The sequence below is a fragment of the Kogia breviceps genome, chromosome 3 (assembly GCF_026419965.1).
Source record: "Kogia breviceps isolate mKogBre1 chromosome 3, mKogBre1 haplotype 1, whole genome shotgun sequence".
Classification (NCBI taxonomy): Eukaryota; Metazoa; Chordata; class Mammalia; order Artiodactyla; family Physeteridae; genus Kogia; species Kogia breviceps.
In genome coordinates, this window is record NC_081312.1 from 42,197,808 (window position 1) to 42,205,161 (window position 7,354).

Here is a 7,354-nt window from a genome sequence, read left to right on the forward strand (position 1 = left end):
GAAGCATAAGCATAGTTCCTAGGCAAACTGCTGGTGAAGCCCTACCTCTAACGTACGGGGTCTGAAAAAACTAAGACCCTCATCAGTTCATTTTATAATATGGCACCATCTTTTGCCCTTAGTGATGATGGCTATGCACTGATATATCCACAGGGTCTATCCTCCACTGTCTAGTGTCCTTTGTGACCAAGAGCATGATGAGTTAAAAAAAAAAGTTACTAGGATTACAGGTGCAGTTGGTGACTCCAAGACAAGGCAAAGCTAACCCATGCCCTTGACCTGGTTTGTACGTCATTAACAAACTGAGCTTAGCCAATAAGCCAGAATATAAGAACTCATCTCAAAAAACAAAAGATGGGCATCTGTATTACCCAGACAATGCCCAAAGCTCGGATCTAGGCTATCTACACTTGGAAGTCTAAATTCAGACAGTCCATCAGATGGGCAATGTTTGCCAATCGTACAGAAGGTATTTTTTTCAGAAATGAAGAGGACAAAGACCAGTTTAATACGTGTCCCTAATTGTGTGCCTGGCAGAAATACAAGGAACCTTCAACTCCGATCCTGATGCAATTTATAGAACAGAATGAGCTCAGGTTATTACTAAAGAGGAATGACATACTTAGGAAATGTAACAAGATGAATTTTAAAAAGCTTCTGAAAGTAATGTCTGTTAAATGAATATTACATTTGAGCAGCCTAAGGGCTAACAAGTCTTTTGTTTTCATTTTCCTTTCCTGGCAATATGCTGTTAGGGCATAACTTTCCTATTATTTCTCTAAATGACACAGTTTGTGTTTTATTCAATTGTCTTTATTAAATATTGTCAAAGTGGCACAATATCCAGTGTTAAGCCAAAAGTAAAAGATCTATTGTAAGTCAGGAAATCACACCAACTACACTGGAAATTGAACTTGCTTGCCTAGTTTTCCACATTTAATTCACAATAGTGGCTATGGTTTAAAAGAACTGCAATTGTATATTTGGTGCCAAATTTGCTCCACTGTAAAAGTCTCTCTTCTAAGGTGAAGGGGGAAAAAGCTTATTTTAATATGTAAGGATACCCAGTATTAGATTACGTGTTTGACTACTACTCAAGTTTTCATTTTCTTTTCAAAAGAGCTTTCACAATTTATGTTAAAAGACAGCAGGGAGTTGGGAAGTTAAGAAGTTATGGGAGTCTTAACTCTCAAGACAGGCTTCTGTGGCCTTGTTCTGGGTGAGAAGGGCTTTCTTCAGATAAGGGATTCAACCGACTGAAAAGTTATCTCAGTTAACAAGAGGGTCTAATGATGGACAAACTCCACATAGATTCAGCGATGGCATTTAAGAGCATTTCCTTTTTCGAATAATTTGCCTATCATTCACAAAGCAAAAGGGGGGGAGTTCAAAAATTCTTAACATTCAAATAAACAAATGCAACATTTTAAATCTCATACATTTTCTGTTCCAGAAAATCAGACTCTAAGAAACCATTAAGTGAAGAAGCAGTTTTACTCTTAATCAACTCAGCACTTGTTGCCCCAGCACTGTTTCAGAATCAAGAGACACAAAGGAAGTTGTGATTCCCCAAACTCAATGGAGAGAAAAGAATAACATATAGGAAAACCAGAGGCAAGGCAATAGTGTGTGTGTGTGTGTGTGTGTGTGTGTGTGTGTGTAAAGAACTAGAAGCCTGGGTCCCTAACAGGGTCTGCCAGTTACTAGCTGTGTGACCTGAGCTCGGTGAGTTCCTTAAGTTCTTCATGCCTCAGTTTCCTCAGCTGTAAAATGGTGATAACAGTACCTACCTCATGCAGCTGTGGAGGAGTCCCTAGTTAAGCTCATGTAAAGTATTAGGAAAGACCTGATCCAAGCTTAGCACCTCACATCCCTTGACTGTTAGTACCACATTACGTATGAGTGTTTGTTTGAGTGGTCAGGCTGAGGGCGCTAAGGAGCAAGGAGCCGGGCATGGTGGTGAAAGCAGAGGGACAGGCAGGGAAGGCTTCCCAGAAGTTAAGGCACTCAAGCTGGATCTGAGAGCACAAGGAGAATTCAGATGCTCTGAAGAGTCCTCATTCCAGATGAGGGGAGCCATTACTGCAGAAAGTCACAGATAGGGGTAAAAACCAGGTGTGCTTAAACATCAGCAGGGAAAATAAGCTCACCAAGGCTGAGGGTATATTTGGTAACCTCAGATTAATGGATTAATGGGCAGGGGAGGGGGGGTGCTCAGGCTCTGTGTGCTTGTTGCTATGCTCCTAGGACTTAACATTTAAATCACTTTTAGATATGTGTACTATGAATGCAAACTCACTCTGAAATGCTCATTTCTCTGTTTTTGGAACAGTGGAAAGGATGCCAGAAAATACAAAGGTAAATGTGTTTTTTGCTATGGAAATAGCCTGCTGGAGTGGAATGTAGGTCACCAAAATCAACTTGCATCTCATCTTCATCTGTCCCTCTTTCAGTGGAGGCAATATGTGGTAGCCTGAAGGAAGGGGGAGGAGCGGCACTTCAGATCCATCCTTCAATTCCAATCTCTATCAGCCACACAGCCACTCCAAGCACAACCCTCAATAGAGGTATCCTAGGACAGCCCCAGCCTGCACCCCCCAGCCCTGCCAGTCTACAGAAAAAGCCCTCCTTACCAAGTTCTGAAATATTACCCGTGCTAGCAGTTGCCTCTAAACCGAGCTCTCAGGGAAACCACTATCATCTGATGCGGTAAGTGTCGAAGATATACATTCACTTAAAAGATTCCTTCCATTACCAAGTTAGAAATTATGGTGCCAAAATAAGTGATAGTAGTCCACATTCCTTGTCCAAAGAAGAAAAATCACAAAACAGAAGAATTTTCATTTTGACTGGTGCCCCCTCTAGAGATTCAACAAGTTTGCTAACCTAACATGGCAAAGTTGCTTTGTTTCCTGAAATGTAAGGATAGACTTAACACTTGGAAATACCAGGAGCATGACACGAAGCCAGGGAGGGCCCCACAGAAGTTACAGGCTCTGTGATTATTTCCTGAACCAAACACCTAAGGCTTTCAGTGGTACCAAACTTTGTTGGAAAAGCTTGCTTCCCCTGATCCAACAGCTGTAAGTTTTTAAGTAATTTCACAGAAGACCTCAAGATTCTCAAGCCAAAGCCACTCTTTATACTATCCCCCAAATATTTACAAAATGAAACACTTTCAGGCTTAACTATGTTTTGTTTGTAAACACCTTATTTGTTCTGATGACCAGAGTATCAACACTAAAAGCAGCCTTTTAAACAAAGTAGCTCAAATAAAACCACACGCAGACACACAAATTCTCAACACCCAGAGGCGTGTCCACAAAGCAAGAAAGCCAGGGTTCAAATTCCTTGGCACCTCTTCACTGAGCTCCTGTAAGCACCACCCAAGGACATGACCCACTGCACCCTCTTCACTATCACACCTCCTCGCCAATTTACACTTCGGAAAACCCACAGAATGCAACTTACTGGATGATAACTGAATGCTACAAATATTGTACAAATGTCTTTTACCCTGTTCCCCTCTCACATCAGCCAGCCTGAACAACTTACCCCTGTTTATAGAACAACCCCACCCCAAATGAGAGAGCTATTGCCCACTCTTTTACCCACATGGTGCCTCTGGGGCCATTGGCAGCCTGGCAAAAGTCTCTAGGTATCTTTGCCTTGGTCTCTCTCCCTGTTCCCCTGTCATATAGCTCCTGGGAAAGTAATCTGGGCCAAGGACAGTACAACAGAGAGAAAATTAGAAATGTCTGGTTTGGGGTAGTAAAAATTGTATTAAGAATTAATTATAGGGGGAAAAAGACTCTGTGAGTGAATATATTCCAAAAGCAAATAGTTACAATTCGACTATTTCAAACACATGGAAGGCCGTTTATACCTCATCACATGCTACACAGGAGTTTTGGTTTATGCTGAGATGAAACTGCTTGACAGAAAACTAAGAGGAATATTACAACTGATGACAAAACTATCAGTGGAAACAATACAGACCTTGGATCTCCAATCATGGTTCTACTAGTCAGTAGTGATTCAACAAATATTTATAAAATATTTATTGGCCTACCAATGGCCAAACACTGCTTTAAATGCTGGATAGACAGGGATAGACAAGACAAAGACTCTGCTCTCAAAGACCTTCACGGAGTGGGAAAAACCCACAAACACTGGAACTGTTATCAGAATTATAGGGGTCATAAGTAAGGAGATAACTGAAGGAGATTTCAGTCAGTGCTAACTTCTGTGACAAAAATAGTGAGTGAAATTTCTGATTCTGTTTCCTCATGGGGATGTAACCACCTACTTAACACAAGATGATGAATGTCAACCACCTGGCACACAGCAACCCCAAGCATTTACTTGCACACGAATGTACACGCATAGATGCTAGAAGATATACACCTTCCCCCCTTAACTGCAATGTCTATGATAATCCACTTTGGTATGAAATGAAAGCAGAAGGTAGGCAAAATGTTTGCATAATTCAATTACTCTTAATGCAGTTAAATTACAAATAACTGCATTCAACAAGAATCTATAAAAAGTCAAAATCTACACAATTCTACGATAAAAGGATAAACAGAAGTACAGATACTGGGATAACAGTAGTAGTAGAACTAATATTATAAATACTAATATAGCTGCCTTGCCCACTTTGAGGGATTACCATGAAAAGTCAGGCTATTTTGCCATACAAGTAAGGCTCAGAGATATTAACCCGATGTCACAGTGTCAGAAGCTGGGCTTAAACTCTCATCTTCAGATTTCTTTGAGAAAAATAAAAGACAATGAACAACTCCTTCTTAGAGTCACAAGATTTTATACCGAAAATCAACTTTAGGAAAACCGCTGTGCCCCTCTTCCCACATCACCAATGACTGAGGTTCCCAGAGGCAGAGGGTTCACCCCAGAATGGGGAAGCCAGTAATGACAGAGGGAGAGCAGGACCCAGGCTTCCTAGATCCCAACCCTCTCAAGGATCTGCATCCTCTAGACGGGTCTTTAGATTTCATGAGAACCACAAGGGATAGCCGTGACTTCCAGAATTCAATTTCAGTTATTACTTGTCCCTAAAAACTTGCAGTGAATTGCACCTAGGGCAAATTGAGGACCTTTACTGGTGGCCAGGGAGCTCTCTTCACGCCACGCATAACGGAGGAGAACTCCCTCCTGGAGAAAGCTGCCTACAGCACTATAACATACGTTATTAGGAAAATGCATGTTTCCACTTTCTTGAAATGACAGATCAGCCTGAAAGGAGAGATCTTTTGATTGTAATTTCCAGAGTTTGCCTCAGGACAAAGGCTCTTAACAGCTTTTTCTGGGGAGGGAGGTGGAGAGACCAGGTATGGGGACGCAAGAGGGAAGGGGGTCTAAAAATTGTGTCCAAGCTATTTACAAGAGAATGAAGAGAGCCCGGGGCTGTGAAACCAGTGACTAGGAGAGAACAGCTGGGCCCAGGAAGAGCATCTGACCACACCTACTGGCCACGCCCTCCCAGCTGCCCGCAGAGCCACAAGGAACTGAAACAGCAGTGGGAGCAGTTAAGATTCCGACGGCAGGAGTCGCCATGGCAACGGGATTCATCTTGCAGGCAAACCCCGCTTCAATTCACTAGGTCCTTCTCGAGCCTCAAGAAACCGCCAACTCAAGAGGAGCAAAACAGTCACGGGTGGCATTTACTCCTGATGCTCTCCTGCGGGTGAAGACGGGAGGCGGGGTGGGGAACGGGGGTTGGAGTGTATTCTATTCCTGGGTCCCCTAAAATATTTTATGGCGCGAGACAGAACACCCCAATCGCAGGCTGCGAGCAACTTGAGAACAGAGCCTTTAGCAAGGGTTTGATGAACAAGTAAGAGAAAGTATAAGAGTGCTAGGGAAAGGAAATCCAGAGGACTTTGAGTTCTCGGGCGCCGCGCACGTCTCCAAGCGGATCACAAGCAGTTGGATTTTCACCACCAGCTGGGAAAAATGATTACCCAGCCCTCCTGCCCCACTGAGAGTCGTATCGCTAGATTATTCGACACTCCCTACCGCTTGACCACCTCCCAGCCCAGCGCTCCGGGCAGACGCTTTGTCCCAGCTCAGGTGCTCTTTGTCGAGGGAGCCATCAGTACAAGGGACATCCAGATGCGCCCTACCCACAGGGACGGGAGGCGAGAGCGCTCTCTGGCGCCTCGAACCCGGTCCGCAGGCTGCGCAGCCGCCCCTCGCTACTGTCCGCCAACACCCCTCGCTCCTTCCGCAACGCGGCTTTCCCTCCTCTTTCTGGTTTGAGACCTTTAGCTTCCAACTTTGCCTAAATTACAGTCACCCCATCCCTTTCGAATGAGTCTTGAGGTGAGGGTGCCCGGGATGGTGGGGGTTCTGCTGGGACGCGAACGAGTAAACGAGTCCCTCCTCTTCGGTCTACACCTCCGAGTCTACCAAGCCTGCCTCGGGATTGTCCCTCCCGGAGCCTCCCGGACCAGCAGCTCCCGACAGCAGCAGTGCCCGCAGCACTCAGCCAAGGCCACGACCCCCAGCGCCCCAGCCCCGGGGTGTCAGCAGCAAGGCGGCGAGTGGTACCCTGCCGGCTCTTTTGGCATCCGAGCACCTCAGAAAGAAAGAAGGGAGGCACCCCCGTCCTCGGGGGCGCCTTCCCCCGGTCTCGCCTTGCTTTGCACCGCGCTTGCAGCCATTTTCCCAAACCCTGCTTGGCAGCCGGGAGCTGTCTAGGTCCTGTTCCCACCCAGACCCAACCTGAAGGACGGGTTTAATATTTACCTACTGGCCCCGGAGCTCCGGGAAGGCAGCGGGAAGGCAGCGGGAGGGCGCGCCGCTAACCCAGCGCCGGGCCCGAAGAAGCACGCCCACCCCCGCGCCACCTCGCGGTGCCACTTAATGAAGGAGTGCGGCGGGCGACGCGGCACGTCCCCCTTACCTGAGCATCCCCCGCATGCTGAAACGGCGGCTCTGCGCTCCGCGTACAATGGGATCCGGTTAAACAGTTTCCTTCACAGCCGCTCGTAGGTTACCAACTCGCAGGTGACATCACCCTCTCCTCGCCTGATAGGATACAATGCGGCGCCCACTGCGCATGTACTCCCGGGCAGGGCCCGCACACTCCCGGGAGTTGTAGTTCACATTCCACAAGCAGAGCCTCAGTAGCTACGCTACTGAGGGTGTTGAAACTACACTTCCCGACTCATTCCTGGGCCTCTTCGTCCCCGCCCCCAGCCCCGCCCCCGCCGCGACCCGCCCCCTCCCCGCCCTCCAGCCTTGCAGTATTAGTGTTGGTCTTTCAAAAACCGAGCTGCGGACTTAGCGGACGAGAGTTGGGGCAGGCACCCTTTGGTCATGCCCTTTG

At 46.5% G+C, this 7,354-nt stretch overlaps 1 protein-coding gene across 6 annotated transcripts in view; it reads right to left on the reverse strand.

The window, feature by feature from the left end:
- DAAM1 (dishevelled associated activator of morphogenesis 1) overlaps positions 1–7,070 on the reverse strand; it is a 175,795-nt gene extending 168,725 nt beyond the window's left edge. For 2 of the 6 annotated variants that reach the window (XM_059059651.2, XM_059059648.2), the window contains exon 1: positions 6,929–7,070. The gene's annotated coding sequence lies outside the window, so the exon portion shown is untranslated. Of the gene's footprint in view, positions 1–6,771 lie in introns of all 6 variants that reach the window. The other 4 variants (XM_067028409.1, XM_067028407.1, XM_067028408.1 and 1 more) reach the window with 4 other exon arrangements.
- Positions 7,071–7,354: the final 284 nt, after the last annotated feature.